This window comes from Mustela nigripes, chromosome 4, assembly GCF_022355385.1.
Source record: "Mustela nigripes isolate SB6536 chromosome 4, MUSNIG.SB6536, whole genome shotgun sequence".
NCBI classification, from domain to species: domain Eukaryota; kingdom Metazoa; phylum Chordata; class Mammalia; order Carnivora; family Mustelidae; genus Mustela; species Mustela nigripes.
Genome location: NC_081560.1, coordinates 128,886,310 through 128,903,337, shown reverse-complemented (window position 1 = coordinate 128,903,337; position 17,028 = coordinate 128,886,310). Strand labels below are relative to the sequence as shown.

At 33.3% G+C, this 17,028-nt stretch overlaps 1 protein-coding gene across 3 annotated transcripts in view; it reads right to left on the bottom strand.

Annotated features, from left to right (window-relative positions):
- The window catches only part of CABCOCO1 (ciliary associated calcium binding coiled-coil 1), a 112,548-nt gene that overhangs the window by 37,232 nt on the left and 58,288 nt on the right, over nt 1-17,028 (bottom strand). The gene's annotated exons all lie outside the window — the stretch shown is intronic.

The window sequence follows — 17,028 nt, the reverse complement described above, 5'->3', positions numbered from 1 at the left end:
TGTTCCATTTCTTAAACATTTAGCAAAATTCATTTAATTTCCAAATTTGACTCCACTAAAAAATCAGTGTCTTGAGGAGTGATTATCATTTTGATTTTAAAAACAAGAACAATCAGAAGATGAAATATGAGATTAGCTGAGTTCACACTACAATAGTTAAGAGGATGATAAAGGGAAGTTTACAACCCTGGATTTTATATGGGCTTCATCTTTAGGTAAACAAAATGATACACTGTGCTTCCTTGGGCAGGATTATGTAACAAAATCCAATAGAAACAAGAGTCATAGCATGAGGAAGCAACTTCTTTGAGGGGCCCATATAAATTCCCAGTGCTCCCATAATTCAGACCTTAAGATTTAAAAAATATTACATAGAGGTTTGATCAAATTTTGTTTGTTTTACATTTTTCTTTTCAAACAACTTCTAATTTACACATAACTTATGGAAATAATACAGAGTTCCTGTATAACTGCTGAGATTAAATTGCAGACTAATGCTGCATTTCTTATCAGACTTCAGAGTAAATTTAAGTACAATAGCATTTTTCTATATAGTCAAGAAGAGCTATTAAAATTAAGTTTGATCTAATATTGTCATGTAACCCCCAGATTCCAACAGAATTTTGCCAAGGGTCCTAATAATGTCATTTATTTGTCTAGGATCCAATCCTGAAGAAGCTTGTTTGGTTGTTAAATGTTTCTGCAGTTTGTTTCAATTTATCAGATTATTTTTCTTGACCCTGATATTTTTGAAGGGCCTATAGTTAGTTTTTAGGATATTGTTCTTTGGGGTTCATTTGATCTTCATGACTTAAATGCATTTTAAAAAAAATTTTATTTTTTAATTAACATATAATGTATTATTAGCCCCAGAGGTACAGGTCTGTGAATCACCAGGTTTACACACTTCACAGCACTCACCATAGCACATACCTTCTTAAACGCATTTTTGACAGGAGTACTCTATGATATTATATTCTTCTCATTGCAGCTTATCAGTAAATAACAAAGTCAATTTGCATAATTTCTTATAATATTAATGTGTATTACTTGGATAGGATAGTATTGGCTAGGGTTCTCTGCTGTGAAGTCAATTATTCAACCTAGTAGACTTATTATTTAATAAACAATAACAATTTTTATGGGAAGATACATTAAGACGAAATATTATTTCCTCATCAAATTTACACCTTTAGTTTTAACATTCTTTGATCATTCATGCTGAAATAAATTATTATTGTGATGATTACTAAATAATAATATTCTAATTTCATTATTCTTTTTGGATTTATTAGTTGTCGTTCTACTGATGTATCCTATTTCCCACATATATTTATTTTTTTTAAAATTCATGTATTTATAAGAGTCATGCTTCATGGATACATATTTTGCTCCAATGACTATGGTTTGTTCATATCATAATTTATTCTGATGTTCAGATTGGCTAATAGGAGGCCCTTCAAGCTGAATCATGTGTCCTTTGGACAAGATCCCATCACTCTTTTTATACTCCTTTGCTTTCTAGTATGTCAACATATTCTAGATCCATCTAACATTTCCCCCGCAAATCCAAAGCCAATCATTTCTTTTACTGGACAATGGATTTTAGAAACCAAGAGCTGGGCCCTTAGTGTGCTGAACGTTACCAAGGTATCATTGTGCTGGGTCATCTCAGTGGACGATATTAGAAAAAAAATTATCATTATATTATGCTCTATCTATTTATCTATCATCTATCAATATTAAAATCCATTAGTTCACACTGATAACTCTAATACCATATGGTTTGTTGTAGTCTTCCTCTTACCACATATATAATTTCCTTCTCCTAGAGTGAAAAAAACCCATTTTTCTTGACAAACTTATTTGCTCAATTCTACAATTCTACACCCCCCCACCACATGCCACCAGTTTTCAAAGTTGTGCCAATCAAAAGTTTAACTCTAGACATGTGCTATCCTCCCTCTCTCCCCATTGGCCCAAGTCAAACGCCAAGAGAGGAAAGGGAAATGGATGAAGAGAGGAAGGAGGAAAGACTTAAGAATATTGGCTCTGACCACGTCAATCTCCCATCCTGCTGCCAGTTGTAGTGATTAAACTCTGGACTCTGGATGGATAAACTGTATTTCCCCAGCCTCCTGCCCAGTGTGCTGGCAGAAGCTTAACTTGGTCAAAATTTTTGAAACTCCAAATCCTGACGTAATCTTTTGGAGTCTATTCAATATTAATTGAAACAATCAGGTTAGCTATCTGTTTATAAAAGGAACTAATATTGTTATATTCTCTTTCCCTTATAATCTCAAGAGTTCAATATATTTTTTCAACTTTGAAGGAAGATATAAAATGCATAGAAATATTAAGGATTATTTTTCTTTTTGAATTGGCAAGGGGATATCTAATGAATTTACTTATGAAGCTAGTTCCCCATTGATATGTTTTTGCCCAGAGATCCACAATCACCTGGTGATCTTTGGTGCTAATTTACAAATACTGATAAGTCAACTGCAGTCCTGGCAGATCTATCTCATACTTCCATATTTCAAGAAAGATACGTTTATTGCCAGCATCTGAAAATTGATATGCAAAGTGGTAAAGGCCCGGATATAAACATGAGAACTAACTTTGTATATTTAAAAGAAAACAAACAACAACAAAATGGAAAACACAACACATAAGAAGACTTACAGAGGTAAAAGGATTTAAAGAAATTAGATAGAAAGATAAAATACCCATATTTTCAGGTGCCTTCAAAAGCATGTTAAAACAAAGGAAGGTTGAAAAAATGGTTTTAGTCCTATGACATTATAGTTTAAAAACACTGAATGTGTGTGACCCACAGATTTTAAGGCTCTAGAAATAAATTTAAAACCAATTCTGTAACAGATGTTAATGTAAATGATGCTTACAGGCATTGATAAAACACTGTGCCTTCCCTCTACTAACATATTCCATAATTATACTGTGATTTAAATAGTTTATATATAGAGAGATGAATGTGGAACAGGAGAAAAGTATTCATACATTAGCATTCAGAGTACGTAATTCAAACATCTAATTGTTCCAGCTCAAGGAATATTTAAAAATATTACTGGTTAGGTGTTCAAACTTATTTTTTTTATTGAGTCATGCTGATCATTTACAAAATTAGAAAATATTCTTGATCATTATAGATGCACATTACAGAAAATACAGAAAAGGAACAGAATGACAGACAATTATAAAAAAAAACATTTCTGCTTTTCTTTTATCTTAGATACATTCAAAAATCATTTTTTTAAACTGAGCTTGTGCTATTTGCAGAGTTATAGATGAAAACAGACATTTCTAGTTATTTTTTTTACTGGAGAGAAATGCTGTGTGTAAGGGGCTTGATTGTACATTCTTTGAACTCTAGAGTTCTTTTGGATGCATTTTAATTAACTTGAAACGGTTTAAATCTCTTTCTTCAATATTCTGAGAACACCAGTAAAAATCTTACTATTGTAAAAATTATTCTTGAGATTTTTGCAATGGCCAATTCTTAAGTCTTTTTGTTTGTAACTAGTGTAGAAACACACTAAAATGAAGTCACTTATGTTAAGGACAAAATGGAGTCAATGAAGGCACATAAAGGAAAGCTAACCTAACCTTACAGGAATTTACAGCTTTTTTTCAGAACCAGGAGAGGATACTAGCCAATAACCTAAATGCCATATCTGTTCGTTGAAAAAACCCCGCATCCCCGCAATTCCTGATTCCTTTGACTCAGCTACCCTGATCCAAATCAGAAAGAAGACAACTGGGCAACCCATCAGCCAAAAAAGCCAAGGACTTTCACCTTTATTCCATAAAAATCTCTTAGTCTTTGAATTACTTGTAACTCTTTTTTCCTGTAACCTGGAATTTCCCAACTTGCAGGTCAAAAGCTTTCTGATAAATCTATCTTTCTGCTTTGTTTTATTCAGTATGCAGAGTTTGGTTTTTGACACTAGAATGATTTGAAAATTCCAGTTTTATTAGTATAATAGGTATAAAGATCATGATTTTTTTAAAAGGTTGCATAAGTTTAGTTGGCTCAACTCAATCAATGCTTACTCAAATAAGAAATAGTCATAACTTTAAGAATTTATAATCTGGTGGAAGATGATAGTTTAAAAAATCACATTTTGTCTTTCATTAGTATAATTTATACAAGTATAATAAATGAAGTGATGTGGGAGTTCAAAGTAAGTCGTCCAATTCTGGGTGATCATATATGATTCCACTAATAATAGTGGTTTCTAACTATTGGAATGAATAAACATATCCCCTGTCATAGTATTTTCCCCACCAGTGAAAATGATTTTATTGATTTTTAATTAAAAAAAAGAACAGAATCATTGTGAAAGTAGTCAAGCAATACAAAATAGTAAAATACAAAAGAAAAATAACTAAAAATTGTTCAAATCCCAGAAATCTTTAACATGTAAACATTTCCCAGACATTATTCTATGTACCCAAATATGATATAAGATAAATCCATATCTTTTATATTGCTACATTTAATATTGCATATGTATATATATATATATATATATATTTTAAAGATTTTATTTATTTATTTAACAGAAATCACAAGTAGGCAGAGAAGCAGGCAGAGAGAGAGGAGGAAACAGGCTCTCCACTGAGCAGAGAGCCTGATGCCGGGCTCGATCCCAGGACCCTGAAGGATCATGACCCGAGCGGAAGGCAGAGGCTCTAACCCACTGAGCCACCTAGGCGCCCCAGCATATGTATATATTTATTTTAAGTAATTGGGTGATAGGATAGAGGTATTTTGTAATCTTTCCTTGTCAATCTTGAGTGAAAATTCATGAGTTCATTATTTTTAATGGGTATTATGTACTCTTACATTGGATAGATGTATTCATATGTGCTTAATCAATTTCTTGTTGAGGAACATTATTTTCCAAATTTTCATGATTGTAAAAAGCAGCACTAGGATAAAAGTCCTCATAGATATATCTCTGTACATGTTGAATTCTCTTCTTAGACTAAGACCCTGAAATTGGAATTGCCATTATCAAAGGATTTGACTTTTTAAAATTTTGATACATTTTAACAAATTATACTCTAGCAGAGTACCACTTTAATTTTCCACAGACCATTCAGGAGAGTTTTTCACAAAAGGGCTAACACTCAGGATTGCCAGTCTAATAAAGGAAATAGTGTAACATTACCTTGTTTGTATTTCTGTGATTGTTAGTGAACCTGAATATTTTTTTTCATATATCTAGTTGACACACTTGTTTCTTCTTTCATGAAATGCTGTTCACATTGTTTGTTTATATTACAGTTGTAGTGTTTTCTTTCTCTCTCTTTTTTAAAAGATTTTATTTATTTGACAGACAGAGATCACAAGTAGGCAGAGAGGCAGGCAGAGAGAAAGGAGGAAGCAGGCTCCCTGCTGAGCAGAGAGCCCGATGCAGGGCTTGATCCCAGGATCATGACCTGAGCCGAAGGCAGAGGCTTTAACCCACTGAGCCACTGGGCGCCCCTTTCTTTCTCTTCTTATATATTATATTAGTTGCTAAGGATATTAATTCTTTGTTTAACATGTGTTACAAATAATATTTCTCTTTTAAAAATTTTTCAAACTTGTTTTTGTTCTCTCTATTAAAAATGTAATTATGATGTTTTTTATAAATTGATCTTTTTCTTACATGCTCAGAAAAGCTCTCTCCATCCAGAATTATTAAGAAATTAAAAATTAATTCACTCATATTTTCATCTAGTTCTACTATGATTTAATTTATTAACTATATATTTTATTTATCTGGTGTTTTCTTTGATGTTAAGAGTGACCTGGTAATGGGCATTTTTCCATTTTTCATATTTCATTTTTTGATTTGAATGCCATCTTATATCTCATATATGGGGGCGCCTGGGTGGTATTTTGTTATGACAGCCCAAGGAGATGAATTTGCTTATTTAATTCTCTTGTTATACAGGCTATAAGTCATTAAAATTGTTAAATAATAGCAGAAACTCTAGGGCACTATTTTTAATGGGAATGCTTGTAGTATTTGTACTTTAGCTTTAAGTTTGGGAAATGTATACCTTAAAAATGTTAAAAGTATCCTTCTATTACTATTTTAATAAGAGCTCTTGTCAGGAGTGTGTGTGACTATTAAATTTTATTAAATGCTTTTTAAATATTTATCAAGGAAATAACATAATTTTTTCTTCTTGTCTGTTAAGAAATGGCTTAGGTCAGAGGACTGTCCTTGTATTCCTGCAATAACTCTACTTAATCACAGCATATTGATCTTTTAAAGTATCAGTAAATTGTACTTGCTAAAATTGTATTTGAGTTATTTGCACCAATATTCATTAGTGAATTGCTTTATAGTTTTCTCTTTTAGATTACTTTTGACAAGACTTAGAATCATTATTTTGGCTTCCTGAACAACATGAGCAGCCTTTCTTCTTTCTGTAACCCTGTAGGAGTTTAAATACATGTTAACTATCATTTGAAGGTTAAAAAAGTCACCTCTGAAGACTTTTTTGTTTTTAGTTTCCATGGTACAGCTATCGGTTGGTTTAGGCTTTCAAAATCATCTTGTGAATATTTTGATAATTTTTTCTTCTCCCTCAACCACATTTTTCTATAGTGATCTATGGTCATTTCTACTTTCTAATTCACATTTAGTTTTGTATCAGTGTTTTCCCTTTATGTTTTTAAAATTTAGACTAGCTAATATTTTACTTAGTATACTTTCTTTCTGAAGAAACAATTATTTATTCATTAAGCTGCTTTTCTTTTTAAAAATTCATTAATTTCTTCTTTTTCTTAATTAATGACTTTTTCTGATTTCTTTGCTATTAACTGTTGTTTATTCCCTAAATTCTTGAGTAGGATTATTTATTAGTTCTTTTTTATTTCATAGTAAAACAACTTTAAGGTCCTGTGTAGAGCTTTGGTTGTATTCTGTAGATTTGGCAATTAGTGTTTAAATTTTTTATTTTTCTAGCAATTTTGGTTTGGATTTACTCTTTGGCTATAGTCATTTCAGAGACTTTTAACATTTGCAAGCACCTATTACTGTGTTGTTTCTTTTACAGTTGTTTTTCATTCCTAATTTTAATGAATTATTGCCAGTGTGTTATGTACTATTTCTAAATATAGGAATTTGTAGAGGCTTTCTTTGGGGACTAAAGTATTGCATTTACAATTTTTTGATGACAGATTAAAGTTAACGTCTTCTCTGTAAACAATAGATGAAATATAAAGATAGTTTGTGTGTGTGTATATGTATCACACATTAATGCCTACTCTAGGCCATCCACCATGGAAGACCTAAATGACTGAATAGACAAAATGACTCAGCCAGGTGACATCAACTAGCTTTTGTTACCAGGCTTTCTACTTCTGGCAAGATGGACACATATGGTGGCCATTTTGGTCCTATGTGGGATGCTCTGATGAATAATTCTCACTCCAGAGCTCTACAGGGGGGTGGCTTATGTTTTGCAGTTCATTGTGTAGTCGTTTTATGTCTTTCTCTGTCTGATCCTGTTTCATCCCCCTTCTCTTCACATGTGTTGATACCTAGTAAAGATTTTGCATCTAAACTAATCTTAGCATCTGATTACAGGAGACCCAACTTGTGACACTGAATTCTGTGGAATGGATTACTTCTTAGTCCAGTTGGATTTGGCCCAGTTGATCCACAATAAGAATGAAGGGCAAAGAGAAAGAAAAGTTGGTGTACTTATTTCCCTATTTCCTACTGCTTTAGTACGGTTTTTGCCTATATTATACCTCTTTTTGACTTTTGTTCTAGGCTCCTTTTCAATGATTCCATCACTTCTTATACTCTAGTGACAACTTGCCTTTTCCTTCCCTCTTCAGGCTTAGAGATAGTACACTAGTGAGACAAAGCTAGATTTGCTACTTTGAAAAATTGCCCCCAAACCTCAGTGACTTACAACTATAAAAGCTGTTTATTGTTCATTGTGGTGCTGCTATCTGGTGTCCAGTTTGGGATCCAGAGGATGGAGAAGCACAATATAACTTAAAATTTCTGCTCATGGGGCACCTGTGTGGCTCAGTTGGTTATGATCAGGTCATGATCTCATGGGTTGTAGGATCAAGCCCTGTACTGGGCTCCCACTCAGTGGGGAATCTGCTTGAAAGATTCTCTCTCTCTGCCCTTCCCCCCACCCTCATTCTCTTTCACTTTAAAATAAATAATTAATATTTTTTAAAAAGTCTCTGCCTATCTGTTTCATGACATTTCAGCTCACATTTTCTTAGCTCAGACAAGTAATGGCCAACAAGACTTCAGTGGAGCACAGAGATATAAGCCTCCCCAGGAAGAAGAAGAAATGGAGGAACATTAATACTCTCTACCAGAAGTATTAATGCCTTTCCTGCTGTTGCTTATACCTAGGTGCTTACCAGCTTATGGAAGTTCTCATCCCCATGTAAGCAAAGTTTTGTTTTTTGTTTTTTTTTTTTTAAGTTTCTTAAGGATGCTGTTTCATGCCCAGAACCCTGATACTGTGGTGTTCACGAAGTCTTTTATCACCATTTTCCTTCCACATTTTGTAGTTTTTCTTTTGGAAATTATAATGATTACATTGTTTTATGCTTCGTTAGTTAGGAATTTGGCCTTATTTTATGCTCAGCCAACTTCAGTATTCACCAACCATCTCTCATCCTGTGACTTTGCCGTTTCTGTAATTTTTATTTGGATGAATCTCTCTATATTGACTAGATTGTTTTCACTAATGGATTTTTCAAAAATGTTACCTGTATACCTAGGAGATATGCTTCCTCAAACTTTGTATATCCAAGATTATTTCATATTGTCTAGATATTTGAATACCAATTTGACTGAATTTGCAATTTTAGAGTCAAATCTCTTTTTTCCCCAAATTCCATTGACATTGCTCCACAACATTCTTGCATCTAGCGGCACCTGGATGGCTCAGTCAATTAAGCGGCTGCCTTTGTCAGGTCATACTCCTAGAGTTCTGGATTGAGCCCTGCATCCGTCTTCTTGCTCAAAGAGGAACCCGCTTCTCTCTGCCTGACGCTCCCTTTGTTTGTACTCTCTCTCTCTCTCTGAGAAATAAGTAAAATCTTTAAAAAATATTCTTAAAAAAAAAAAAGATTTTATTTATTTATTTGACAGAGAGACACAGCAAGAGAGGGAACACAGCAGAGGGAGTGGGAGACGGAGAAGCAGGCTCCCTGCAGAGCAGGGAACCCGATGTGGGGCTGGATCCTAGCACTCTGGAATCATGATTTGAGCCGAAGGCAGAGGCTTAAAAACTGAACCACCCAGGTGCCCCTAAAAAAATATTCTTGCATCTAAAACTGCTAAGGAGAATTCTTAAATTTGTGTTTTTGTTTTCCTTCTCCCTTTGTTGGTAGCTTATTTTTTTTGAAGATTTATTTTGCTAGAGAGAGCAAGAGAGAAAGCATGAATGAGGGGAGCAGAGGAAGTGGGAGAAAGAATCCCAAGCAAACTCCCTGAGTATGGAGCCCAGTATGGGGCTTGATCCCACAACCCTGATATCATGACCAAGCAGAAACCAAGCAGGGGACACTCAACTGACTGCCACCCACGCACCCCAGGTGACTTATGTTTATTGCTTAAATGCTTTAGCCATGAAGTTCAATAACTTCACCTGGATATGTCTCAGAGTTTGTCTTTCTTTACCTTTTTCTTCTAGAACAGTGACTCTTTTTGTTCTTCATATCCTGTCTTTCTTCATTTCAGAAATATTACTTCAATTATGTTTTGATTTTTTTTTTTATTCTGTTACTTTTTTTTTATTTTTTTTTATTTTTTATAAACATATATTTTTATCCCCAGGGGTACAGGTCTGTGAATCACCAGGTTTACACACTTCACAGCACTCACCAAATCACATACCCTCCCCAATGTCCATAATCCCACCCCCTTCTCCCAAACCCCCTCCCCCCGGCAACCCTCAGTTTGTAGTGATCCAAAGGGACACATGCACCCGAATGTTTATAGCAGCAATGTCCACAATAGCCAAACTATGGAAAGAACCTAGATGTCCATCAACAGATGAATGGATCAAGAAGATGTGGTATATATACACAATGGAATACTATGCAGCCATCAAAAGAAATGAAATCTTGCCATTTGCAACAACATGGATGGAACTAGAGCGTATCATGCTTAGCGAAATAAGTCAAGCAGAGAAAGACAACTATCATATGATCTCCCTGATATGAGGAAGTGGTGATGCAACATGGAGGCTTAAGTGGGTAGAAGAAGAATAAATGAAACAAGATGGGATTGGGAGGGAGACAAACCATAAGTGACTCTTAATCTCACAAAACAATCTGTTACTTTTGTTGCTTTCTTCAGAGGTGGCAGTCCTCCATATATTGGGTTTCCACTGAATCTCTTATAATCCTAGTCTCTGTCTTTTTCCACATACTTCTTATGTGATTTCCATGTCATGGGTCAGTTTTTCTAGGGTCATTTCTACTCTTTATTATTTTTTAAATATTTTAATTTCTTTGATGTCATCATTTTCTCTCTATAGAGTATCAGTTCTTTTTTCATTTTACTCTGTTTTATATCTTTATATGTCATACATGTTTCCTTAATTTCTTTGGGGCTATGAAACATTTATAGTTTAAAATCTTTTCTCTAAATCTTTAGTCTTCTTCATCTATTTTTAATAGGCCAGTGTGTATTTTTCATTCATTTTCTCCTCTCTCCCTTTCCCTTCCTCTTCTCTTTCTTTTCTTTTTCTCTTTCTTCCCTCTCTTCCTCCTCTTCTTTTCCTTCTTTCTCATTTTTGTTGTTGTTAATTACAGATGTTTTTTAAAAAAACTGTTTACTTATTTTTGAGTGAGGGACCCTCTATCTGGTGCCCCTTGACATCCTCCCAAATCAGTAACTGAAAGCTAAGGGAGCAAATCACAAAATAGAACAAACTCCTAGCAGAGAGAAGCAGCCTCCAGTCAAAAAATATCAAAAAATCTAGAGAATAACATAGAAAGAAGGCTTTCATACCCTACCACTTAATGTTTGTCCCAAGATGGCATGACCTTTGATTAAAAGAACAGGTCAGAGATGACTGCGTGCTGTTTGGAGAAACCACTTCCCATCTGTTTGGCAATCTTGCTCATTTGGAGTAGAAAAGTAGACCCTATGCTGTGTATTTTTTGGCTTTCTGAAGCTAACAATAACAAAAAAGCAGGAATCTTTAGATTTTTTTTTTATCACATGTCACCTGCAGCTCTGTACTGTGTCATAAACTGGAGAGCTAAACTTGGCTCTCTGTATCCTCTCTCAATGTGGTCTGAAGCATTTATAGTAGCAGCCTAACTTCTCTTAGTTTCAGTTAGAAATCAAAGAAAAGAGTTTTGTAAACATGCCCATGTCATTACCTTTCCAAGAAGCCCATTATAGTTTTCATAATTTATTTTAGTAAGACCCAGGAAAGCAATGATCAGTCTTATTGTTTGGTTTAAGATACAGGAAGTCAGGGTTTTATTAATACTTTCTGAAGCTCTGAGGCATTTAGAAGTAAATTATATATTGGAATTATTTTACTTCATTAGTAAGTGTATCCAAGTGGTAATTTATTTAACCTAATGACTTTCTGTAAAATTAACAGTGTTTTCAAAGCATATTTGTGAAATGAAAAGTAATTGATGAAAGTTTTTCATTTGGCAGTTTTGCTGGCCTTTTATAATGAATTGAACATCAATTTTAAGTACCTAGAAGATATAGGCACTGGGTTGAAATTAACCATTTTTTTGTGAGAAATGTATCCCATCAGATTAATCGAATTTCTATTGACAGAATGAGAAGCTCTTAGATCTCAACAAATAATACCTTTATTAATACTTTCATTAGATAAACTTACAGTGGTTTTTCACAATGAATTAGTAAATATATTGTTTTAAAGTTAGTTTTTTGGAAATTTTTCCAGTAAATTATCTACTTCATGGACTGAGATGACCAACTTGATTGGTTGGATTGACTAAATGTAGTAATAAACTGTCTTCTGAACCACACTTTGGAAGTTAAACACACACACACACACACACAAATTCTGACCTTTGCTTCATGTTTAAATAAAAATCTCTTTGTGGAAAAAAATGCTTATTTTTATACTTTTCTTTAAATAAGTTGGGATTGCTTTTCACAAATAATATGTAACTATTTTAATTTAAATCCAGTTGATTATTTTCCAGTAAGCTGACTACTTTCTGGACTGAAATGAACAGTCTACTATGACACTTTGAAGCCCTAACCTGCCTCCTGACCCTGACTTTGTAAATTAAAACATCTACACACATCATCATGTTCATGGACACAAATACACACCCAAACTTTGACCTTTGCTTCATGTCAAAAATAATAATCTCTTTATGGAAAATTATGCTGAATTCATGGCAAAAAAGTAGAAAGCTTTCATTTCAAATGTACTGTACTTCAGGAAGAATTTTCCTATGTTAAAATTCAGGCAAGTTCCCTTTAGTTCATTAAATGTTCTCACAGTGAAGTATGAAAACGCCTTTGAGTTGTTTATTGTACCAAGCCTGAACCACACACACTGACTAGCATCCATTTATAGTAATCTACCCTGCTTACCCATTAAATTATATTTTCCAATACTCTCTAATACATAGCCCTGCTCAAGATGAGTAGTCTCTTCCCTGTTATCTAGTTAAAATATAACATACTTGCCTCCGTGGCTTTGCTCATATTGTTACGAATTTCCACCTTCTCAAATCTGGGACGTTCTTTGCTGACCTTTTAAAATTCTATAATTCCTTGTAGGTCTACCTCAATTCCCAACTCCTCCACAGAATTTTATTTTGTGTTATATTCCACAGTAATTACTCCCTTTCCTGACCCTTTGTCTTTTTTTTTTAAACAAAACCTTTTTTGTTAAGTCCCTAATTATTTAATTTTATCTTGTTAAACAGACTGCATATTCTCTGATGTTGGATACCATATTACACTCCTTTAAAATTTTCAACAGTCATACAGTATAGCACTGAGCACATAATACTTTCTGATTGTTAAAAAAAGTATCAGAAATATGTTTAATTTTCTCTAATTATAGTGTGGACTACTATGTCTAGGTAGAACACAATTTTTAAAAAGTAAGTCATTCTTAGGCTTTGCTTTTCCTGTATGCATGATTAAAGGATTTAATATTATATTAAAAATTACACCAAGGTAATTTGAAGCCTTTGAAATTCTAGGAAGAAAGAATTGATAATTTTGTTTTCAAAAATAAGAATTCATGAGATAGACTGTATTCCATATAAATATGGAAAATGTAGACTCTAATTCAGAGGAAAGATGCCTTTTTTCCCCTGAAAGTCATTTCCTGAGTATGTTTTTAGAGTCTGGTTTCCCTCATCAAGTAAGCCAACTTATGTCAGAATTTCAGAAGTCTTAGAACTGCTCAGGAGTCTATAGGATACATTTTCTCCTGACTCTTTTGTTTCCTTTGTTCTTCATTCTTTGGTTATTTCTTCTTTTTCTTTAAAAGCTTTGTAGGGCTGTGCAGATGAAGTTCTCAGAGCTGTTCCTGGCACATAGCTAAGAGCTCAGTTTTAGCACTGTGTCATTTTCTTTTGTTTCTTTATTATGGTACCCTGCCCCTCATATGAGCCTGGTAGAATATACACAAACATTATTTAATATTATTTTATCTATTTATATTTTAAAAATATGATTAAGGATAAAGAAGAAAGTAGCAAGTCAAATACTTTCAGAAACCTCTAGTATTGGCCTATTAGAAATTTGGATTTTATTCCAACGTTCCTCAATAAATGTTTATTAATCATCTCGTATTTGTACAGCAATGTGGGGGAGGCACATATAATTCAGACATATATCCTGATAATTTTCTACAATATGAATATCTTATTTCAGCAACTAGAAATAATGTTATTTGAAATGTAGAGGAGATAAGACTTATATAAATAATTCAAGGTTGAGAGTTAAAAGTGCCCCGAGAAAGGTACAGATAAAATGAGAGTTCACAGGGGGAAATGGAAGAGCTATTTTCAGTTTAGGGGGTTAATAATTCATAAAAGAGAAAGGGTTTGAAGTGAACTTTGATGATAGAGCTAGTTTTGGAAAAGCATAATTTTGAGGGAGGTGGGAAGATGTGATGGATTATGGATGGCTGCAAATTCTGTCACTTCCTGCATTGAGAGGTTGAATTAATTTCCCCTTCTCTGGAATCCTAGCTGGTTCTGTGACGACATTTACCAATGCAATGTGGTCACAGTGACACTGTCCAGTTCTAAACCTAACCTTAAAAAGGACTGGCAGCTTCCCCTTCCTCCCTTTTACAAACTTCACTTGTGGGATCCATGTAATGAGTGCCGTCCGTGCAATGAGCCCAGCTAGCCACATGGAGAAACTATGCTGAGAGAGCGTATAGAGAGAGATCAGCTTCCAACAGTTTGCATTTTCTTGATGACTAACAAAGTTGGACACACCTTTTCATTTGGGTATCTTTTGTGAAGCATGTGTTCAAGTATGCCATTTTTTTCCTAATGGCTTCTCTGTCTTATATCTTACTGCTTTGTAGCTTTTTATCTATTGCAGATAAGTCTTTCTCTCCTAACATTCTCCCAATCTGCTTGAAATTTTGTCCTTTTAATTGTGTCTTCAGTTAGGAACAAGTCTGTAATGTTATTACAGTAGAGTTGATCAAGGTTTTTATTTTCTGGTTAGTATTTTTTAAGGCCATTATGATATTTTTCTAGGTTTTCTGCTAGCCTAAATAGCCTAAATGCTTAACTTTCATATTTATTTATTTGCTCATTATTTATTTATTTATATATTTATGAGTGGGGAGGGGCAGAGCGAGAGGGAGAAAATCTTAAGCAGGCTCCATGCCCAGCAAGGAGCCCAATATGGGGTTCGATCTTACAACCTTGAGATTGTGACCTTAGATGAAATCAAAAGCCAACTGAGTGACCCAGGCGTCCCTACCCTTCATATTGAGATGTACACCTCATTTGAAATTGATCTTTGTTTATACCGTGAGTTGAGAGTCCAGATTCGTTATTTTCCTTATGGAATTATACATTTGATCCAACATCACTCAATGAAGAGACCATGTTTTCCTCTCTGTACTACTTTGCCACCTTTGTCATTAAACTAAATGATCATGTAATTGTGAGTCTCTTTTTGGAGTCTTTTATTCTCTTCCAGTGGTCTAGATGTCCAAAACTAAACACATTGTCTTAATTACTGTAGATTTACAAATCTTGAAATATGATAGTATAAACTGTTTAATTTTTTCCTTCTAGATCATTTTAGCCCATTTTTGTCTTTAACTATTCTTTATACATTATAGAATCAGTTTGTCAATGCACAAAATCTGCTGGGATTTTTAATAAGATTATGTTGAATATGTAGATCAATTTGGAGGGAACTGTCAATCTTTACTATATTGAGACCTCCAGCACATGGCCACTGTGTATTCTTTCATTTGTTTAGGTATTCTTTAATTTCATTCAGTAACATTTTGTAGTTTTCTGTGTATACATGCTTTATGCACTTTTCATTTAGATCTCATGCTTTTTTGATGTTATTATAAAGGTTGTCATTTTATTAAATTTTATTTCCTAATTGCTTTTTGCTAGTACATAGAAAAAATATTTCTGTATATTGGTTATTTGCTCATTGATTTACAAAATTCTTTTGTAAGTTCCAATGATTTTCCTGTAGGTTCTTTTGCATTTTACATATACAATCAGGTCAAATGTGAAAAATGGTAGCTTTTGATCTTTCCCATTTCTATACCTCCAATTTTTTTCCTGCCTTATTTAACTGGCTAAAATTGCCAGTGTATACTGAATAGAAGTAGTGAGAGCAGATATACTTATTCCCGCTTTCAGGGGTAAATTTTACAATATTTGATCATTAATTATGATACTTATTACACATTTTCTAGCAGACATTATAATGACTGGGTGTCAGATCTATGAAATGATTGTTCTGCTCCTAATGAGAAGATAGTATGATTGCCCTCCTTTAGTCTAAGGTGATAAATTGTATTGGTATATTCTCAAATATTAAATAAATCTTGCATTCCTGAAATAAACTTAACTTGTTCATGGTGGATTATCTTTTCATATGCCATTGCATTTGATTTGTTAACATGTTGTTTAGAATTTTTGCATGTATCCTCATGACAGATCAAGACTTTGTCTTTTTTTGTAATGTTTTTGTCAAGTTTTGAAATTAAGGTTGTTAATCTTTTTATAAACTTTGAAGGTTTATATAAGATTAGTTTTATTTCTTTCTTAAATATGATGATATCTGGCCTTGGAAATTTCCTTAGGAAAATATTTTAAGCTAATTTTAAAACATCTTAATTAAATTCAATTTCTTTGATATAATAGAGTTATTAGATTTTATAAAATTTATAATTTCTATGTAGTATAAAAATTTAGATACAATATTGTTTATATTATCTTACTATCTTTTTAATGTCTGTATGATTTTTTAAAAAGATCTCCCTCTTATTACTAACATTGTATTTTGTACTCTCTTTTTTCTTAAATTGCCTTGTTAGGACATTATCGATTTTATTAGTCTTTCTAAAGAATAACCTCAGGGGTTAGTTAATTACCTCTATCGGTTGATATTTTTCATTTTGTTAATTTCTGCTCTTAGTTTTTTAATTTCCTTCCTAATTCTTTCTTTTGGTGTAATTTGGTATTTTACATTTATTTCTCTAACTTGTCTCTGGCTCAGGAGTCTGTCTTCTGCCAGCATCCATGAAACTGATAGCTAAACTGTGAAGTATGTAAAATCTCAGACCCTTCACAGATCTTGACAATAATATTCCCTTATCTTTTTAACATTTGTAGAAATTTTAGTAATGTCACTTCTCTTTTGATGATATTGGTGATTTTGTCTTTTCTCTTTGTTATCTCTGGTCAGGCTTCACAGAGACATAAACTGTATCAATCTTCTAAGAAAGAGCTCTGCTTTTGTATTTTATTGGTTTCTATTC